The following is a 22,721-nucleotide window of genomic DNA, read 5'->3' on the forward strand; positions in this document are numbered from 1 at the left end:
GTACAGCTAAAACACAGCATAGCTAAACCCTAAAACGGGAACCCTTTCGGAACCGGACCTTCCGACTACCTCAGACGAAGAACCATAAACTAACGTTTAAAATTTTCAGAGGAACATTGTTTTTAAACTTCATTATCTAAAGATGGTAAGTTGTGTACATTCCTAGTTAAAGACAGTAGAGGTTGAGTACTTTCTTGTGATGTATCACATTCACACTCTCAAAATACATGGGCTGTCCAAAGACTTCCTAGTTTGCCTATATGGTTCTTCAGTGCAAGGGTACAATTAAAGAAACCACGCTCTTACACAATAAGTGACTACTAGTACTCTATGAACAGTTGCCTACAGTAGGACAAACTTTCAGGAGTCCAGGCTGAGCTACATGAGAGATGAAGTGAACGTCCCATCCTGTATTTAGGAGGGTGGGTCACACAAACACAACACATCCTCAGAGGACTTCAAAGGGGGGAGTGAGCAGATGTTTTTCTGATGCTTGGAGACACCATGTGTCAGAATGTTTAGAGAGAGACTGACTGGGGATGTATTATTCAGAAAACACGAAACAGACCAGGAGACAATGGACCTCATGCAGCAACATTCTCATAGGTTTCCTCGGAAATAACCTTGTAGGAAGTTTGTGAGAGAAAATCTACGATAGTCCCCCCCCCCCCCCCCCCTGGATTCATCAACGCGTGGAGAGGTTATCTTAAGTTGATGAATGAATTACGTCACTCATTCTTAAACTGGAAGCGCTTTCTCATACACCTGAATTTGCATACAGACACGCCCTGCCAGCTCCTTATAAGGCGAGGGCCGTGTGCAAAACGGAAGCGAGAGGCTGAACATTGCATCTGTGCTGACCCCCGTATTTAACAGGTAGCGTGGAAGCGATTTGTGACTGATCAAAATTAGATTAGATTAAAATGTATTGTCATCATACAGCATACAGCATACTATAGTGGAATAGACTGTATTATAATTCTATATATTCATGCTCCATGCCACCTGCCTCAGCGCGCGCGCACACATGTGCGCATGTATACTGTACATGCGTAATTTATCGTTCCAGCAACAGTAGGCTTATATTATTCGAATGCCTTAAATCAAATCAAATTTATTTGTAAGGCCCGACAACACACGTTAATGTCCCCATGGGCCGGACACGTCTTCTTTAAACAAGTCAAGAAGAAACATCACAATAAATCAAGAACAAAACAAAAACAGTCCAAACAATTTTAAATAAATGCAACACTCCCAGACATACCCCAGGCGAAGGTAAGGAAAAACTCACTAAAACCTAGCAATATGAAAAAATGCATCACAGGCAATGTGGAGAGAAACCTTAGAAGGGCCATTCAAGGGGGGATCTCCCTTCTTAGATGTCAGTGATAGTAGTGTTGCAATAAAACAGGCGAACAGTTGGTATTAAGCATGCACTCATATGTGTAATGAAACACAGATAAGTGCATGCAATAGCAACTGAACATTAAAAATAGAGCTGATGGCGGATCTATTTGAGGCAAAGGGGGGGGTGCAGAGAGGGACTTGTTTTATTACTTGTTCATGACCACACTCACCAACCCGCATACGGAGCAGGTGGTGGAGAGCCAAACGTCCAGTCGTTCCGTATCGACACTAAATAAGAAGTCACGCTAAGATGTGTACTGTACATGTTCTACAGTATGACAAAGTAAGTAATAAAAACAAGTCAATAGAATATAAGCCTACTGTTGCTGGAACGATTCATTACGCACGTATACAGTACGCACGCGTGAGTGAGTGTGTGTGTGTGAGCGTGCGCTGAAGCAGGTGGCCAGGAGTGCGCAAGAAGACGGTATAAATATGGAATATTAATACAGTCTATTCCACTATAGCTACGAATATCCGCACAATTGGTTTTAGTTCTTATTTATTTATTCACTGTAATTTGCAGTGTTGGTGTAGTGCTTTTATTCATTTCCTGACATCACGATGCCTCTTGAGGCATGACTGTAAAACGTCATTTTTAATGAGACAAATATCGTTGTAATTATTATTAATATAATTATTTAATTCCGAGGATGTCTGTAGAATCGATGTGAACCAAGCACCATGATTCCCCCCAAATAAAGCCCTTAAGAACACAGCACACACCAGTCTGTCCGACTTACGACTGCTCTTCCATGCTCGTAAATCCTGCTCTTAGCTACGAGCGAATCCCTGAGAAGGAACTGTTAATGCATGCCAAAATTGGCCTGAAAAGGTCGTAAGTGGAGCTACTATATGATGAAATTTGCTCGTAACCCGTCGTAAATCCGTTGGTGCATGAAGTCCAATCATGCTAAATCGAACTGGAACTTTGTTAAAAGGAACACTCCAACAATTGGGAAATGCACCATCTTCCCCAGAGTTGGTCGAGAAGACAGTCAATTTAATCTCTTGTGTGTCCAGTAGCCCCAGCGAGAGGTCTAGGTGCATGCTAGCCTAGCTTAGCACAAAGACAGGAAGCGGTAGGGAGCAGCTAGCCTAGCTCCACATCAAAAGCGAAGAAATAGAACTTCCAACAATTCCAAGGCTGACACACCGAGATGAAATTCATATCAATCTTCTCATCCGACTCTGGAAAAGAAAATAACTGTTATTTCCCCAAATGTTGGGAGTGTTCCTTTAGATTCATCTGAATCAAGGACAATTCATGATCTGAAAGCATGGTTATGCTATAATACTGGATTGTTTTTGAGTAAAGTGCCAGTCCAGATAGGGTGGTTTTGATCAGGTTTTAGCCAATGTTTACAAACATTACTAGGGTAAACAATTTTACAGCATCAAAATGCATTAAATATTTAGGTTTAGTCAGCCCACACAGAGTATCCTTGTATCAGAATTCACCTCTTGGCCTAATCAAAGAGTCAAGTCCGTTTCACAAGAAATACTTTCAGCAGGACCAAGTCCAAATAATGTTTGTGAACTGTAGGTCCCGCTCACCGCCAAAGAGACCACAGGGTTTTCTCCAGGATTTCCATTAATCTGATCCGTGGCTGCTGTTGTTTGTGCCAACCTCCCATAGTCTTCTGGAAGTGATCCATTGCAAATCGCCTGATTGGAAACTTGACAAAACGCGGTAGGTGGTACTGTACGGCACCGCGGGGAGAACCCTTCTGTTACGTCTCTAATGAATCAACTAACCTTCAGTGAACACAGGGGATAACAGTCAGCTAGACTTTAAAATCCAGTGTCTGATTTTGGCTGACCGTCACCTGATTGGACGAATTAATTAGTGCTCCCCACCGGAGAAGAGGCTACCGGATATTGATCCGACACGCATCCTCTTGGTGACGAGATTAACTCTGCCTATTTCAGAATTAACTATTGATTTGTGAGTATAGCTACTATGCTGAACACATATAGACCAATAGGCAGTATATGGTGCACAAAACAGCAGACGTGTCTCAGAGGTAGGCTTGCCGTGGTAGTCGGTGATACCGGTGTTACTCTGTGTTCAGGCCTCTACAGAGTACATTACTTGCCCACCGGTGTATGCTTTTAAAAATAAATAAAACCCCATTTTGTTCATTTTCGTATATACGTTTTTCATCAAATAAAAAAACTCAAATTTGTAAAATACTAAGCGTGTTATCAATATTTAGTCAATAGCAGAACTATTTTATAGGTCTGTGCAGCAGTCGCATTATATAGAGTAGCTTAAGTTTCAGTTTTAGAGTAGATTTAACTTCATATGAAGGAAAGAAAGAAGGCTCTAGAGGCGACACGACAGGTTACACAACGATGGCGGAGAATTTGGAAATATTTTAGATGAAACCCTGCAGCAGCTTGACTGGAAAGAAGCTCAGAGGACCAGTCTCCACAAAGTGTGTCTGATGCGCTAAATAACAGCTACATTGATCCGTCGATGAACAGATGGAACATTTACGGAAGGTACTAGTATCCGTTGGTTTATTTTCAAATTAGAACCTAACGTCAACTCCGCTTGTGCAACAAATTGATACTCCTCATTGAAAATTTATTAAAACAGACGTAGATGGTTTATATTGTGTTGTTTGTTGTTAAAAAAAATAAAAATAAAACTTGACTTGATAAAAAAAACAGATGTAGATGGACAGACACAGTGGCTCAATGTAGCCTAGCCGCATAATGTTATGATCAAAGTAAGCGCTAGTCAAATGTCCGGTGTCACCCTGGTGTTGTCATGAGTTTATTAATGATGGGAAATGTCACATCACCACGGCAACTCTATAGTAGTGGAGAGAGACAAATTAGCATGTTTAGCTCAGGGATCCCATCCCTGGTGTGAACACTGGCAGGCCTGTGCTTTCTAACTTTCCACTGATTACTCAGCTTGTCAGAGCACTGCCTGCCACCACAGAGGTAATAGCACAGCAACTGTCTGTGACAGAATTACAGGCCAAGGGAAGACCAGAGGGGGCCAACTTCTCCAAACACCCTCTGTTTTAAAGGAGCCAGGCAGGCAAGCATGTGTCCACTCCATTATTTACTGCAGCAGATGGTTCCTGGACAGGCATGTTATCATATCAGCGCTTTACAGCCAGCACGATTTGTTAAGCAGTCCATCAGTAGAATGCATGGCGAGTGGCGACTGTAGCCAAGTTGTACCATGTGGGTTAAAGAAAGAGTCTCTCGGTACGACAACGACTAGGGATGGTATATAAAGAATGCGGATGGGGAGGTCAAACCATTTGCAGCTCAAGAAAACTAAAAATCACAGTAGAAATGAGAAAAATCAGGAATGATGCTAGACATTGTAAAACATCAATGAAAAGAAGGGGAATGGTTCTACGTCTTTTTTTTTTTTAACGTTTATTTAAATACATTACCGTGCCAGTTCAATAAAGAATTTATTTTTCTAAAACGAAGGGTGCCTGGGTCTTCTTGTTTAAATAATTCAATATTTATTGTTAATCCCACAACAAAATCAACATCTTGTGTTTCCTATTGAAACGCTGTTCAGTCCCTTTGCAACACAGGCCCTTTCCTCTGGGAGCCCCTTCCCAAACGCCCCCACCCCTGGGACATCCCTGGACCTCACAGGTTTACAGGAATGTTTGACATTTTAGGGACATTCATTGTGTTGCCTGGAATGCGCCACAGGCAGCAAAAGTCAACACAGTGTGCAGTGTTAAATTCTGACGTTTTAAACCGATAGCCGTTCATTCATTCATCCACCCATTCAATCAATTAATCTAATCAATCCATTAATTCCAGAGAGGCAGAGACCCAAGATAATGATTTTCAATATCAACTTCCCAATCAAATGTCAATAAAAACTTAACATTTTCATTCACTAAAGTGGTCTATACCAGTCATTGCATGTCTTCATCATTTCCTCTGTCTGTAAAGCTCTTGGGACAGCCACCAAGCGATCATTCTCAGCACCAAAATCTAATTGTGAAATGTCCTAGTTTAGATTGCTTATATTTTCCTTGCGTAAGGAATTCCAATACATTCCAGTGGTGTCTATTATGATGTTTAGGGAAAACTTGTTCCAGAACCAGATTTGAACAGGTTCCAATTGCCAAAGGTCAATGTGTGTCAGTCAAATAGTTGTATATCGTGTTGTGAAAGAGTTGTAAATGTATACTATTGTGTGTGTTATTGTGAAAGATAATATTGTACGTGTGTGTGTGTATGAGTTGTGTGTGTGTGTGTTTTGTTGTCAGAGTTGTGTATTAGTTTGTTTGTGTGTTATTGTCAGAGTTGTATATTATTATGTTGTGTCTGTGTATTGTAAAACAGTTAACCACCCCTTGAAAAAGAGTTGCCCCCTGTGTGAAAGAAAGCCACCATTAGCTAAACTAGCACCACCAGGGTAAACCTCACATCAGTGTGTAAATAAATACTGATCATGATTCATGGCTCCATTCTGATTCTGTGTCTGAGTGACGACACCCACTCAGTTGGGAGTATGATGTCACTGTTAGTGAAGTTAATATACATAACTAACCACGTAATGGTAGGAATAGGTGATCAATGCTCATGTTGAGCTTACACAAAATGTTAGTTAGGACATGATCTGAACCAATAGTGGCGACAACAACAACCATCCAACACTGACATCATGCTCCAAATGAAACAAGTAACGTGAGGCTAAAGCTAAAGGATAACTGCTAACACGCCGACAAGCGATTGAATTAAAATGCGGTATTAATTAGCAAAAAACAAGGTTATTTAGTTAACGTTCACGTAAAGACATCACCGGTACGAGCTAACGTTGGCTTTTTACAATGTGAACTAAAGTTGTATCAGTTGAGCTGCTCACTGAAGAGGACGAGCAGCGAGGCTAGGTGGCTAACTAACGTTAGCTAGCTTACAGGACATGAAGACTTCTCCAAAGACGGCTAACTGTGTGTACACCGACGACCGACATTAACGTCCAAACACACTGACTTACCTGGAACTGGTTTTGTTTTCGCTACAGTCATCTCAGTGCAGTCTGTCTGCAGTGACAGTTCTCTCTTCTTTCTTCATCCACTCTTCTCCATCCTGTCTCTCTCTGAGCCCCACCGCCTCAGCTCTGGTGCTTTGACAGGGCAGCACATTCCTGCTGTTGCTGCTTGGAATTGTGGGTTGTAGTGCCTGTCTGTCTGTCTGTCTGTCTGTCTGTCTCTGTGTGTCTCTGCCTGTCTGTCTGTCTGTCTGTCTGTCTCTGTGTGTCTGTCTGTCTGTCTCTGTGTGTCTGTCTGTCTGCCTGCCTGTCTGTCTGACTGTCTGCCTGCCTGCCTGTCTCTCTATGTCTGTCTGTCTGTCTGTGTCTCTTTCCCTCTCTCCCTCTCTCCCTCTCCCTCTCTCTCCCTCTCTCTCTCTCTCTCTCTCTCTCTCTCTCTCTCTCTCTCTCTCTCTCTCTCTCTCTCTCTCTCTCTCTCTCTCTCTCTCTCTCTCTCTCTCTCTCTCTCTCTCTCTCTCTCTCTCTCTCTCTCTCTCTCTCTCTCTCTCTGTGTTTGTGTGTGGCAGCTATTTGAACAGCTCTCACAAAACCTTACATGGGAGGCTCTCCAGATTTATTCTTTTATTTAAGTTCCATGTATAGAAACAGAAGAGGTAAAAATAAAAAATAAAAACTGCAAACATGTTTGCCCTCAGAATAAGTGTCCCGTTATAGGCTACTGCTCCCAACAAGCAGTTAAACATGGATAAATGGAAAATATTAAAGGTATATAGGTACAAATTATTACCTCAAATACAAATGGTCATATTCACACGAGGGACACATAGCCTATATAAGGTTACAGTGAGAGGATATGCTATAGTGGATGATTTAAAGAGGATATGCTATAATGGATGATTTAAATAGGATATGCTATAATGGAGGATCTGAAGAGGATAGGCTATAGTGGATGATTTAAAGATGATAGGCTATAGTGGATTATTTATAGAGAATAGGCTATAGTGGATGATTTAAAGATGATATAGTGGATGATTTAAAGAGGATAGGCTATAGTGGATTATTTATAGAGAATAGGCTATAGTGGATGATTTAAAGAGGATATGCTATAGTGGATGATTTAAAGAGAATAGGCTATAGTGGATGATTTAAAGAGAATAGGCTATAGTGGATGATTTAAAGATGATAGGCTATAGTGGATTATTTAAAGATGATATGCTATAGTGGATGATTTAAAGATGATAGGCTATAGTGGATGATTTAAGGATGATATGCTATAGTGGATGATTTAAAGAGGATAGGTTATAGTGGATGATTGAAAGAGAATAGGCTATAGTGGATGATTTAAAGAGGATATGCTATAGTGGATTATTTAAAGAGAATAGGCTATAGTCAAGTGGATGATTTAAAGATGATAGGCTATAGTGGATGATCTGAAGAGGATAGGTTATAGTGGATGATTTAAAGAGAATAGGCTATAGTGGATTATTTAAAGAGGATATGCTATAGTGGATGATTTAAAGAGGATATGCTATAGTGGATGATTTAAAGAGAATAGGCTATAGTGGATGATTTAAAGAGAATAGGCTATAGTGGTGATCTGAAGAGGATAATAATAATAATAATAATAATAATAATAATAATAATAATAATAATAATAATAATAATAATAATAATAATAATAATAATAATAATAATAATAATAATAATAATAATAATAATAATAATAATAATAATAATAATAATAATAATAATAATAATAATAATAATAATAATAATAATAATAATAATAATAATAATAATAATAATAATAGATTCTATTTGTAATGCGCTTTACAGTTGTGGGGCAAATCTCAAAGCACTACAGTTAAAAGAACTTAAAAACTAGCGAGAATAAAGGAAAGAAAGAATATAAAAATAGGCAAGACTAAACATAGAATAACATAGAGAAACATAGAATAAATAAAACTGATAAAAGAAATTGGTAAAAGAACATAAAATGTGTGGAGCAAAAAATTTGATAAAAAGTCAACAGAAGGCTCTACTAAAAAGGTGAGTTTTGATGCCTTTCTTGAAAGCATCCACAGTCTGTGGTGCTCTCAGGTAGTCAGGGAGAGCATTCCACAGACTGGGAGCGGAAGAGCAAAAAGCCCGATCTCCCATAGTGCAGAGATTGGTCCTTGGGCGCTGGAGGAGGTTTGCCTGGCCAGAGCGGAGATGTCGAGAGGAGGAGTGAGGGGTGATGAGTTCTTTGAGGTATAAGGGGGCGTTTCCGTAGAGGCATTGGTGGGTGAGCAGGGAGACTTTGAACTCAAGCTTGAGTGAGACAGGGAGCCAGTGAAGGGACTTGAGGATGGGAGTGATGTGGTGGTATTTCCGCACTCTCATCAGGATCCTAGCAGCGCTGTTTTGGATACATTGTAGCCTTTGGATGTTCTTGCTAGGGATCCCGATGAGGAGTGCGTTGCAGTAATCCAGCCTGGAGGAAACAAAGGCGTGGATGAGCTTTTCGGCATCTGACAGAGTGAGTGAGGGGCGAAGTTTGGCGATGTTCCTAAGGTGGTAGAAAGAGTTTTTGTATAATTGATTTATGTGCGCCTCAAAGGTCAGGTGAGGGTCCATTTTTACCCCTAGGTTGGTGATTGTTGGTGACAGGGTGATGTTTTGGCCGGAATTGCTATAGTGGATGATTTGAAGTAGGCTACCACACATAATATGCTAATTAATTATGAGTTTCCTCATGTTATTTTACATTAACTAAAAAAAGGTTTTCTGCAAACAATTGATACAGTGTAAATGGTAATCATGGGCTACTATAACATGACAGGGGAGACTGACTAGCTAAACTAACAGACCAAACATAACAGAAGTGAAATGTTAGGTTATGACTATAACCAAGTTCTGTTAACACTAGTGGACGCTCTGCGTCTCATTGCATATATCTCGCTTCAGCATATATACACTGAATAAATTTCAAAATGTACCTTTAAATGCCAGCATTTATCTGACCACACCCCCATCCGCTTACCTATATAAGCAGGGGTGGTGCCACACACTCATCTCCTTCTCAAATTTCATCACAAGCAACGTGTTGCTATATGCCCACTTGACGTGGAGAAAAATATTACTCTGAGGAAAGGAAGAACAAGGAGATACGTTGACATCATATCTTTATTTTCTCTCTCACTATTTTCGAGAAAATACGGTTATATTGTCTTCGTACTGGAGTGTCTGGAAGATGATGATCATTCTAAAATCCTCCACCGGTTTTCGTATTGGGAGCACGCCGCTGCATGCCTCTCAACTGCAGTTCCTTGCTGTGTTGGTTGGGGTGAAACCTTTCAGGGCACAGCTGAACTGTAGGACGCGCCGCTGTTGTGAGAAGCGGTGGGTTTCAGGTTGGGTGAGTACTGTTTGCTGGCAGGCTCCACTTGTCTGTTAGTGCTATGGGGGCTAATTGACAATGTTTATGAAAACTGGACCCAGGCTAGGGTCCTTTGTTCAGCCTCTTAGGCGACAGAAGACATTGGTCTGAAGCCCATTATAGTTTTAACTAGTGGGCCGCGACCATTAACACTGGTGATCCCTGTGTTTTCTGGACGAGTGGTTATCTCTCTGTCACCGTGTAGCCCCTTCTTTCATATCCAAATGAGAGTATTCCTTCACGAGGAGATATGGGCATAGATGTTCGATAGCGGAAGATCTATGTTCAAGTCAGCTACACAGGCCAGTTTGGGTATTGTGCTGGCTCCGTCGGGTGTTGGTAAAATCACCGTTGTAAAGCTGTGTTGACATCTTGTTTCTCTTTTCTCTTAAAAAGTGAGGAGGGTTTCAGAACGGCGGCCTGTCTGGGTGAGTGTTATATCATTGTGTACAAGTTCAGGTGATAGCTGCTTAGCTTACGGTTAGCCAGTCAGCTGTTAGCTGCGGCGTTAGCCTGCTGTGATCACTGCGTGGCCTACATAGGTTGGGCCTACTGTTAGCCAGTCAGCTGTTAGCTGCGGCGCTAGCTTGCTGTGATCACTAGGAAACGTTAGCTTGCTGCTATCGGCCAAGGCCCAGCGCGGGGTAGCTCCGGCTCCTCGCGCGCCGCCGCGAGCTCCCCTCTGGTCGCGTGCGCCGTTTGCTCGGCGTCTCGCGGGCAGGGGCAGTAGCGACCGACGGTTGGAGCGGCCGTTAGCTTAATGCTACTCTGTTGAACGTGCTTTGATTATAACATGTTTTAAACACTCTTGACTACGACGTCATCTTTGACAGAGGATGTTCGTCGAACCTGCCCTGGGCCAGGACGGCAAAGCCTGCGTCAACAAAGGGGACCGTAGCGACGGGTTGGAGCGGCGACGCTGCCCAGGTCGAACAACACAGGACGGCTGTGTTTTCTACGGGGCCTTGAGACTGCACTTCGTTGATCTACGCTCCGGGTAGGACAGGTCTGACCAGACCTTGTACACTTCGTCTGGCTTTACCTTCTAAATGTTTTGTAAATAACGATGTTTTCCAAAAACGTGTGTTGCTGCAATACATTTAGGATACGATGCGAGTTTTGTGTGAATTGTCTTGTCACTGGTAATTAGCTTCTCCGTGCAAATCGGGTTGTTGTTACAGATGTGAAAATGATCTGGTTGTTGTGTGAGAAACATCATGTGTGTTTATATGTACCGTGTACTCACAACTAAGGGGTAACTAACCTATGAAGCTATGCTTAGTGACAAATGAGTAAAGAATATTCTCTTCTCAGCCTGTGATGACAATGAACAGTGTGTTCACATATTAACAGGTTTTCCTGTTTTAACTGGCCGTATTAAGGGTAAAGTAGGAGGATTGTGTTTCCCCCGGTTCCCTGGGGACTTCTTCATCCTCCTATCAGACATGTTGTTGCACTACATTGTGTCTTTGTGTGGTAGGGATGCGATGTAACCCTTAGCTTGATTGCTGAGGTTGTGCTAAGACTGCTGGAGAAACTTTATTTTCCTAAAAGAAAAGATTGTTTGGTCGCTTTCGTGTGTGCTTAGCACGGCCTGTGGCCAATACTAATCGAGAATTAGGTATTCTCTCATTATGAAAAACGGCGTTCCTCTGTAGAGTGTTTTTGCCATTTTTTGTAGGTGATGATGGGTTGTGTGTGTCATGTGACCTACAACTGGGTTGGACTGGCCACAGAAGCACATGTGTAAGTTTGGACCGGGGCTCTTAGAGAGCCCTCTCTATTCTGTGTTTTTTCCTTAGTAAAAATCAGATAGCAGGTTAGCTCATGCGCTGTGTGAAGCTGTCAGACGCTTCATAGAGCTGACTATGACTGTGTCATACTCTCTTTTTGTCATTACATCGTATCATGGGTGTGGGGTCGTAAAGGGGTGAACTGGTAACCTTTCCTCTCCCCCTTTTTTCTGTTGGTCAGGGGTACACCCCCTGTCCTTCAAGGTTCCTGTCACGTTGCGGTTCGGCACGTTACGGGGTGGGGGGAGGGAGTTTCCTGGTCCCACGGCCTGGAATATTGGGCGTGTGCACCGCAGAAATTCCCCCGCCATAGAGTACGTCACCGTGCGCGTCTCTGTTGGTAGGACTTCCGTGTGCTGTTCAGGTCCATGTGATGGATCTGTTTTCGGGGGGTGGTCAGGGCTCCTCCTCACCAAGCGCCTATTCGGGCCTTCTGTGAGTTCGGACTCCTCCTTCCATGTGAGGGAGCCTCCTTCAGAGTACAGAGCCTCCTCCTCAGATTGTCAAGGTGAGTGGACCCTCTAGAAGGTGTCCTATTCTATTGTGTATGTATTCGATTCAATTCGATTATTGAGTGTGTATGGGTTCACGCCTCTTCCCCGGAGAGCCCTAAAACCAATTTTTTACATGGCTCAAGGTGCAATATATTCTTTTCAATCTGTACAGCTCGCGTGGGAAGTCTCTCTGGGGATTCCCGTCTCCTTCCTATGGGAGGGTGGTGGGATGTAAAAATGTGAAAAATGTTTACCCCCGGCTGTGTAGACTGGGATACATACTGTTGGTGCTTCCTTCTTTTCTATTAAAAAAGAGTTGGAGTTAGGAAGTGTCACACCCCTCTTGTCGTTCCCCTGGGCGCCTTGGGGATTCAATGACAGGTCTAAATAGCCTGTTCATTGATGTGGGTGTGTCCCGACGCACGTATAGTGCTAGCTCGCTGTAAACAGGCGACTGACTGGCACGCCTTGGTTGCTTGAGGTTAAAACGGCGTTTTTATAAAGCAACTGGGATGGAGGTTTTTCCTCTTCCGACGACCACATCCCACGACCTGGGTTGGTTATCGACAGATTCTCGTTCATGTCTGGGGGATGATAACGGAATGGATCTGAACATATGTAGAGGGGTCTCACGCCCTGGGGGTGGGCCACCAGGCGCGGTTCGCCCGAACGTCTGGGTGGCGCCTTCTTTTCATGTTAAGATCAACACGCATATCTGCCCTTTCTCCTGGAGTAGGCATGTCGGCGTGGTTAGGGCACGGGACTGGTTCTGGTCACGCTGGTCCGGATCAGTTGAACCCGTTGTCCGCCGGGGATGCAGATCTGCTGTTCTGGTACCCTGAGGGACTTGGGCTTTTTTCAGGGGGAAAAATGCCAGGTTGGTCCGGGTGTCACAGGGTTAAGCACTATGGAGACCCTGGTTGGGTACGTTTTTTACTCAGGACTGTCGTAATGGCTTACGGCCATGCCAACCTGTACACGCTCGATCTCGTCAGATCTCGGCCGCTACACAGGTTGGTCCTGGTTAGTACTTGGTTGGGAGACCGCCTGGGAATACCAAGTACGGTGTGCTTAGGGGCGGGTTCTCCATTCTTTTTCACTCCTCTCTCACGCATGGCGAAGAGGGGCCTGTTGGGGTGGTCTTTGACCTCCTCTGGTGACCCTGTGCTTCCCGTATCGCCAGGCCCGGTCCGAAGTAATGTTTCGTCGACCCGTAGGCCTGGGTTAACCCTTTTTTGAAAACTGAAACACTTGTACTGCGGTATAGCCGGTGTATACCCGCAGGTGTGTTTTGGAGTTTTTTCTTGAGGGGTTATAGGAACAACCACCGCATTGGGTAACACCAAGGTGGTTGATTCCCTGGTGTGTTGGAGCAGTGTCAACTCCCGGGTTCACCGGTTGAGGGTGCCCCTGTACGTTCATGACGTCTGCCAATCGTGTCAGCCTTCTCTGCCTCAACCCCTCTGGGTGGGGTTTTTTAAATGGAGGCTTGGTCATGCAACAACGCCAGCATACGCCCCTTCCGCCGGGGCGGCTGTGTTCAGCTGTCCCCTCTGGCGCCTGTCTCGTCCGCAGTCTCCAGGCTAGGGTTAACAGCCTGTTGCCTGGTTTTTCCCCGGTGCGCTGCCTGCTTCCGTTGGTTAACCTTTTTTGTGTGCTTACGGCCATGCTGACTGCCTGTTCTGCAGGGTCAGTGTGCCAGGCGGTGTACTATTGGGGGGACAGGGCCCGCTCGGCTGAGGGGCCTTTGTCCGAATACGCTGGCGATGTGGGGGGCGGGGTCACTAAGTGCCCACCTGGTGGGGTCTTGATGCTGGCATCATGGACTTCTCCGGGCCCCCGTTCCAGCGGGTCCAGTCCCTTTGGTGGGTCTGGGTCTTCCTTCGCGCTCCGCTGCTACGGCCTTGCCACGGGGTTGGGTTTGCCCTTGACCCCGTGATTCTGGGGGCAGTAACGAGGTTGTTTCCTCCGTTCGTTCCCGGGTGGCATGCGGGTTGTGCGTGTGTGTAGTCGTGGGGTCAAGCCACGCTCTGCTCACCCTGTGCGTTGAGTTGCTTGAGTGCCTCTTCGCACGGTCGGGTCCGTCGCCCTCCCGTGAAGCCACCAATAGGGGGGGTGCCCTCCATTAGGGTGGGTCGGGGGGGCTCGGCCCTCCCTGATCTGATGGCTGTGGGGGGCCTCAGCGGGGTATATTTGTCAAGCTTCTAGCTCCCGCTCAGCTCCTATTATGCAATGAGACGCAGAGTGGGAGCTAGTGTGATACAGAACGTTAGGTTATGACTATAACCAAGTTCTGTTAACACTAGTGGACGCTCTGCGTCTAGACGCCGCTGCGGCCCTTGATTTTTCATTGTGGTGAAATTTGTTGGGAAGGAGATGAGTGTGTGGCACCACCCCTGCTTATATAGGTAAGCGGATGGGGGTGTGGCCAGATAAATGCTGGCATTTAAAGGTACATTTTGAAATTTATTCAGTGTATATATGCTGAAGCGAGATATATGCAATGAGACGCAGAGCGGGAGCTAGTGTGATACAGAACTGGAAATGAGACAATGATCAAACAACTGATGAGAGCCGATAATAAACATAGAACTGAAATGGATTGCAGAAGCTGACGAACACACAGGGGATGATAAGAAAACAAGACGCAGACAGGGGGCATCACTACATGGGGGACATCTACTGTACTGGACAAGGGACATCTACTGTACTGGACATCTACTGTACTGGACAAGGGACATCTACTGTACTGGACAAGGGACATCTACTGTACTGAACAAGGGACATCTACTGTACTGGACATCTACTGTACTGGACAAGGGGAGAAACACATGGAGAGACATCTACTGTATACTGGACAAGGGAGAGGGACTAGAGACACAAGGAGAGGGACTAGAGACACAAGGAAAGGGACTAGAGACACAAGGAGAGAGACTAGAGACACAAGGAGAGAGACTAGAGACACAAGGAGAGAGACTAGAGACACAAGGAGAGAGACTAGAGACACAAGGAGAGAGACTAGAGACACAAGGAGAGAGACTAGAGACAATGAGAGAGACTAGAGACACAAGGAGAGAGACTAGAGACACAAGGAGAGAGACTAGAGACAAGGAGAGAGACTAGAGACACAAGGAGAGAGACTAGAGACACAAGGATAGAGACTAGAGAGACAAGGAGAGAGACTAGAGACACAAGGAGAGAGACTAGAGAGACAAGGAGAGAGACTAGAGAGACAAGGAGAGAGACTAGAGACAAGGAGAGAGACTAGAGACACAAGGAGAGAGAGTAGAGACACAAGGAGAGAGACTAGAGAGACAAGGAGAGAGACTAGAGACACAAGGAGAGAGACTAGAGACACAAGGAGAGAGACAAGGAGAGAGACTAGAGACACAAGGAGAGAGACTAGAGACACAAGGAGAGAGACTAGAGACACAAGGAGAGAGACTAGAGACACAAGGAGAGAGACTAGAGACACAAGGAGAGAGACTAGAGAGACAAGGAGAGAGACTAGAGACACAAGGAGAGAGACTAGAGACACAAGGAGAGAGACTAGAGACACAAGGAGAGAGACTAGAGACACAAGGAGAGAGACTAGAGACACAAGGAGAGAGAATAGAGACACAAGGAGAGAGACTAGAGACACAAGGAGAGAGACTAGAGACACAAGGAGAGACTAGAGAGACAGGGAGAGAGACTAGAGAGACAAGGAGAGAGACTAGAGACACAAGGAGAGAGACTAGAGACACAAGGAGAGAGACTAGAGAGACAAGGAGAGAGACTAGAGACACAAGGAGAGACTAGAGACACAAGGAGAGAGACTAGAGACACAAGGAGAGAGAGAGACTAGAGACACAAAGAGAGAGACTAGAGAGACAAGGAGAGAGACTAGAGACACAAGGAGAGAGACTAGAGACACAAGGAGAGAGACTAGAGACACAAGGAGAGAGACAAGGAGAGAGACTAGAGACACAAGGAGAGAGACTAGAGACACAAGGAGAGAGACTAGAGACACAAGGAGAGAGACTAGAGACACAAGGAGAGCGACTAGAGACACAAGGAGAGAGACTAGAGACACAAGGAGAGAGACTAGAGACACAAGGAGAGAGACTAGAGACACAAGGAGAGAGACTAGAGACACAAGGAGAGGGACTAGAGAGACAAGGAGAGAGACTAGAGACACAAGGAGAGAGACTAGACACAAGGAGAGAGACTAAAGACACAAGGAGAGAGACTAGAGACACAAGGAGAGAGACTAGAGAGACAAGGAGAGAGACTAGAGACACAAGGAGAGAGACTAGAGACACAAGGAGAGAGACTAGAGAGACAAGGAGAGAGACTAGAGAGACACAAGGAGAGAGACTAGAGACACAAGGAGAGAGACTAGAGACACAAAGAGAGAGACTAGAGACACAAGGAGAGAGACTAGAGACACAAGGAGAGAGACTAGAGACACAAGGAGAGAGACTAGAGACACAAGGAGAGAGACTAGAGAGACAAGGAGAGAGACTAGAGACACAAGGAGAGGGACTAGAGACACAAGTAGAGAGACTAGAGACACAAGGAGAGAGACTAGAGACACAAGGAGAGGGACTAGAGAGACACAAGGAGAGAGACTAGAGACACAAGGAGAGAGACTAGAGACACAAGTAGAGAGACTAGAGACACAAGGAGAGAGACTAGAGACACAAGTAGAGAGACTAGAGACACAAGGAGAGAGACTAGAGACACAAGGAGAGGGACTAGAGAGACACAAGGAGAGAGACTAGAGACACAAGGAGAGAGACTAGAGACACAAGGAGAGGGACTAGAGAGACAAGGAGAGAGACTAGAGACACAAGGAGAGAGACTAGAGACACAAGGAGAGAGACTAGAGACACAAGGAGAGAGACTAGAGACACAAGGAGAGAGACTAGAGACACAAGGAGAGAGACTAGAGAGACAAGGAGAGAGACTAGAGACACAAGGAGAGGGGCTAGAGACACAAGTAGAGAGACTAGAGACACAAGGAGAGAGACTAGAGACACAAGGAGAGGGACTAGAGACACAAGGAGAGAGACTAGAGAGACAATGAGAGGGACTAGAGACACAAGGAGAGGGACTAGAGACACAAGGAGAGAGACTAGAGACACAAGGAGAGAGACTAGAGACACAAGGAGAGAGACTAGAGACACAAGGAGAGAGACTAGAGACACAAGGAGAGAGACTAGAGACACAAGGAGAGAGACTAGAGACACAAGGAGAGAGACTAGAGACACAAGGAGAGAGAGTAGAGACACAAGGAGAGAGACTAGAGACACAAGGAGAGACTAGACACAAGGAGAGAGACTAGAGAGACAAGGAGAGAGACTAGAGACACAAGGAGAGAGACTAGAGACACAAGGAGAGAGACTAGAGACACAAGGAGAGACTAGACACAAGGAGAGAGACTAGAGAGACAAGGAGAGAGACTAGAGACACAAGGAGAGAGACTAGAGACACAAGGAGAGAGACTAGAGAGACAAGGAGAGAGACTAGAGACACAAGGAGAGAGACTAGAGACACAAGGAGAGAGACTAGAGAGACAAGGAGAGAGACTAGAGACACAAGGAGAGGGACTAGAGAGACAAGGAGAGAGACTAGAGACACAAGGAGAGAGACTAGAGACACAAGGAGAGAGACTAGAGACACAAGGAGAGAGACTAGAGACACAAGGAGAGAGACTAGAGACACAAGGAGAGAGACTAGAGAGACAAGGAGAGAGAGACACAAGGAGAGAGACTAGAGACACAAGGAGAGAGACTAGAGAGACAAGGAGAGAGACTAGAGACACAAGGAGAGAGACTAGAGACACAAGGAGAGAGACTAGAGAGACAAGGAGAGAGACTAGAGACACAAGGAGAGAGACTAGAGACACAAGGAGAGAGACTAGAGACACAAGGAGAGAGACTAGAGACACAAGGAGAGGGACTAGAGACATAAAGAGAGAGACTAGAGACACAAGGAGAGAGACTAGAGACACAAGGAGAGAGACTAGAGACACAAGGAGAGAGACTAGAGAGACAAGGAGAGAGACTGTGACACGTGGAGCATTCACCTTTTCAGTCAGAAGTAAAGGACTAATCCTACGACAGAAATTATGGTATGGAGGTATCACACTGACAATCAACAGGCCAAAACAATGTTCATTTCAGGCTTATAAAACATTTATTATTCTCAGTCAGATATTAGCACTTGGGCTACTCAAAAGAGACCGTAGCTTCACCAGAATAATCCATCCTTATTGATCAATCTTTAATGGACACAACAATAAATAAACTAGAAACCAAATTATGCAACTCTCTATGGTATAATACATATTATACAACCACAAGATAAGCTTACAAAGATTTGAGATAAAAAATAAAAAATATAAATTAAATAAAAAATATGCAAAAGAACCGTTATGTCTGTTTTACAATGATCTAAGCCAGTGGTTCATAAGCTTTTTAGTTTGTGATCCCTCAAAACAGAGGGACATGGTCATCGTCAGGCTCCAACGCCAAATAAAGATGTATCTATATTCACACGTCAGCCATTTTGGAACAGGGTGGAAAGGAGTCCCATCCTGAGCATGACAAGCAAAATGGCCGACACGTGAACAAGAGAATCACAGATTAAGCCAAATAACAAGCACAGTGACCAGTTGTCAACGTTTCAAGAAATGTGTTAAACAAATGCACAAGTAGGTTCACTTTTAAAAGTTAACTGTTGTTTTTCAACACATCTGCATGTCTAGTTAGATAGCAAATCAGTTAGTTTACAACACATGATGTGATATTAGTAACACATGCCGACACGCCACAAGTTGCTCTCATTAACACAATGTGTTGAAAAGTAACACAAAATGTATCCACATAGAACATTGCCCTAATTTGACACATACCTTAAAAAAAATAAAAAAATAAAGATATGTCCTTTTTAAAAGTGTGCGTGCTGTGTGGTGGTCGGCGGTGATACACTGGTCAACATTGTTGGGCAACATTGGACAAGATAGATGTCTTAGATGTCTTATTGTACTGGTTACACAGCAACCTCTTGTCACCCAGATCAATTCTATTGTATATTTTACCTCGATGTCTCACATTATTTCCCGGTGACAAGCACATTGCCCTTTCATGTTGCCCAAAAGACGTTGACCAGTGTACCGCCACCCTAAGAGGATAACATGGTTTAAGACTATTTGGCAGCTGTAACTATAAAGGGACATGCTGAGACTGAAGAAACCAAAGCAAACATCGATATGCAGGCACATCGCTAACATCACAGAGGAATGGCCCATGTATTCTCCTGCTACAGATATAAGACCACTTTGCTGTAATGACGACCACCATTCATTCAACTGAATACATATATTCAGCAGACGCTGATAAAATAGAACTGAGATGGGGGAAAAAACATGTATGAAGTGAAGTGTGAATCACTAAGGCCAGGTCAGGGTAATGAACTGTGTCTACTGGCAGGCGAGACATTATGTAAATGCGATGTACCTCATTAATTATGCTTAACTTGATTTGTTCTTCATTGTGATAGATGATGGGAGCAGCATGTACATACAACATGTTCTTAGATTATTTGTAGTAGTGGTGGTGGTGGTGTGTGTGTGTGTGTGTGTGTGTGTGTGTGGTGGGGAGGGGGTAAGATACAGTTAAGACTATAGTTCTTCATGCAACTAAAGAGGTGCAGACTTAATATGTAATTGTGTCCACATGGGAAATCTGTTTGTGGAGGGCAGCCACCAACAAGTCAATGGATGGGGAAACAGTGCTCTATGAACAAGGTCTCTAAAGGTCCTGTGTGAGGTGGAAACGACTGATATGAGAGGAAATGACCGTCTTCGACATAGGCAGTGGGGAGACCGAAGGGGAGACTGACATCTACCGCAGACCGCATCAGCGCTGCTTCTCCCTAAAAGCTATAGAACACACAGAGGCACAACGGAGCAGAGCAGCGTAACCGATGGGGACCAATTATAGAGATGAAAGAGAGACGGATGAATGGTGAACGTATGTGCCGCCTGTCCCACGGCCTGTGGACGCACGTAACATGTGTGCAACGCACCGCCCATTGACTGGGGTCATGCAGTGTTGCGAAGGCCATGGGGCGAACAGTTGAGGACACAAGAGGGAGGAGGGCTGGTCGCCAACCAGGATGGCCTGAACATTGAATCCTTCAAAACCTTCAGATCACAGTCCATATCAGTTTGTTGTACATTTTCAAGGACTTTGTGTCTGAGTGTCGTACTTTATCACAGATTAAGGTTCTCAACCTTTTTCATATCAAGATAAGCTGGATCTTTATTCACCCCCGTGGGGAGATTGGGGTGTGATCGCTGCAATAGGACAGAGGGAGAAGAGAGGTACAGGGCAGGATAATCAAAATGAAATAGAAGAATCAGGACCTCCAGGTTGATAACACAACAGGCCACGGACTCCACTTTGATAAGATTTTGTGCAGAAACCTCCAATCGGAGAAGTTTTAGTCATTAGATATGATTTAGAGGAGGATTTCATAATCATCTCCTGTGGTTGAGGAGATAGACAGAGGAGAGTTAAAACCAATGATCAGAATAGTCATTCTTATAATATAATAATGTATATATATATATATATATATATATATATATTCAGATTCAGTTCTAGTCAATGAAATTGCGAAATGATTAAACTAGTGGTTCTGGGGACCCCCTTGGACCCCAGGTTGAGAACCGCTGGTTTAAGTCATTTAGAGATTGTGTATTTTAAGGCAAAGCATATCATTCACACTCCAAATAGTTTGGATTGATGATGACACATTTTCAGTGATCTCGATGGGTCAAACCATTTAAAAACGACAGTTATATCCTCCTTCTTCTTGGAAGAAAAACTAAACATTAGCACAATTCAGGGCTTTAGTGAGCTTTGTGCGATTCGGACAGACCTTTTTGTGTGTGTGTGTGTGTGTGGGGGGGGGGGGGGGGGGGGTCGGTCAGGAATGAATTTTCAGGTCTAAGACGAGCTCTAATATCTCTTAGTATGTATGTAGAGCATGAATGTGAACTGATGAATATGTTATGGAGATGGTGGTGACCAGAGCAATGAAACAAAAGCCAAACAATATTCCTGGTTGAAGGCTTGACATGAACACCAGACACCAGTGAGTTTAGTTTGTGACTGGAGAGAATGTTTACACTACTTTGCCACATAGCAAATCTGTGTTTGATTATTCTGCTATATTCTAACAAACCACTTTAGCTGCTAAATTATAAAGTTATCTGGATGAATTCTGAATCCACAAGCCACTGTGACCAGTTGACAAATATGTTAAAGGAACTTCTCCAGAGTCAGATAAGAAGATAGATACCAATTTCCTCTATGTGTGTTGAGGAGAAAGCAATCTGGCTGCAAGCTAGCCTAGCTTAGCACAAATGAATGGAAGCGAATATGGACCAGCTAGTGTAGCTTAACATTTAGAGAGAGAGATGTTTTTGGCCAACAGCTAGGCTAGGTCCGATTCCATTAATTTGTGCTAAGCTAGGCTAGCTTGCAGCCGGATAGCTTTCTACTGAATGCACAGAGAGGAAATTGGTATCTATCTTCTTGTCTGACTCTGGAGAAGACGGTAAGCACATTTCCCATAATGTTGGTATGTTCCTTTAAGTTGTATGCCCTGACTGTGGGTATTCACTTGAACAGAATGGTTTCTGTATATTATATGTCCAGATGGTTGATATGTTTTCTATAGAGTAGGTACAGGCTCCTTTGACTTTACATTTATTTTGACTCTCTCTTAGCACTTTATACCCTTATATAATGAATGATGTCATTCATTCATTCACACATATAGTACATAGATACATATATATAAATACATACAGTATCCATCCTTGTGAGCTTGCATGGGCACACACACACACACACACACACACACACACACACACACAGATCCATGTTAAAACTGTCGAATTAGTTGCACTGATAGCTGTGACATCTGGAGGGATAAAAAGGGGGGGGGGGACTACAGAGACATTCAATCTATCAGAGTTTGTAAACAACTTTCTTACAAGCCACCGTCGAGCATGGTATTCATAACATCCTTTAATGAGCCAGTGAAGGACATATTGTATAACATAATCAGATCCCAGTGGACTGCTAAACATCCCCAAGCCAAATATAATAAGTCTTCCATAACACATTTGTCAAAAAAAAAAAAAAAAAAAAATTATTCAATAAAACATGCCTGCATGTTAAATCAATGTACTGAAATTAACACTTTTCATAAACAAAATATCCTAACTGCTTTGTACTTTTACTCTGCCCTTGAATTTGGGGTCATTCAGGCATTTTGGAAATGGGATACTATTAAAGGTAAAGTACACAGAGTTATGTGAATGGATCACGATCGTGACATGGGTGAGAGACAGAACATATCTGACAAACTGAACAAAATACCTCAGAGAAAGAACCATATAACTCTGTTTTAAGTTTTCAGAGGAACAATGTTTTCAAACTTTATTATCTAAAGATAGTAAATTAGAGTGTTGTGTTCATTCATAGTTAAAGACAGTAGAGAGGTTGAATACTTTATTATCTAAAGATGGTAAGTTAGTGTTGTGTTCA

General features: G+C 43.9%; 1 protein-coding gene across 1 annotated transcript in view; it reads right to left on the bottom strand.

The window, feature by feature from the left end:
- The window catches only part of LOC311237364 (cytospin-A-like), a 68,694-nt gene extending 62,166 nt beyond the window's left edge, over positions 1 to 6,528 (bottom strand). The window contains exon 1 of the mRNA XM_084325196.1: positions 6,407 to 6,528. The gene's annotated coding sequence lies outside the window, so the exon portion shown is untranslated. The remainder of the gene's footprint in view (positions 1 to 6,406) is intronic.
- Between the last annotated feature and the right edge of the window lie 16,193 nt (positions 6,529 to 22,721).

This window comes from Notolepis coatsorum (assembly GCF_963971535.1).
Source record: "Notolepis coatsorum genome assembly, chromosome: 11".
Classification (NCBI taxonomy): domain Eukaryota; kingdom Metazoa; phylum Chordata; class Actinopteri; order Aulopiformes; family Paralepididae; genus Notolepis; species Notolepis coatsorum.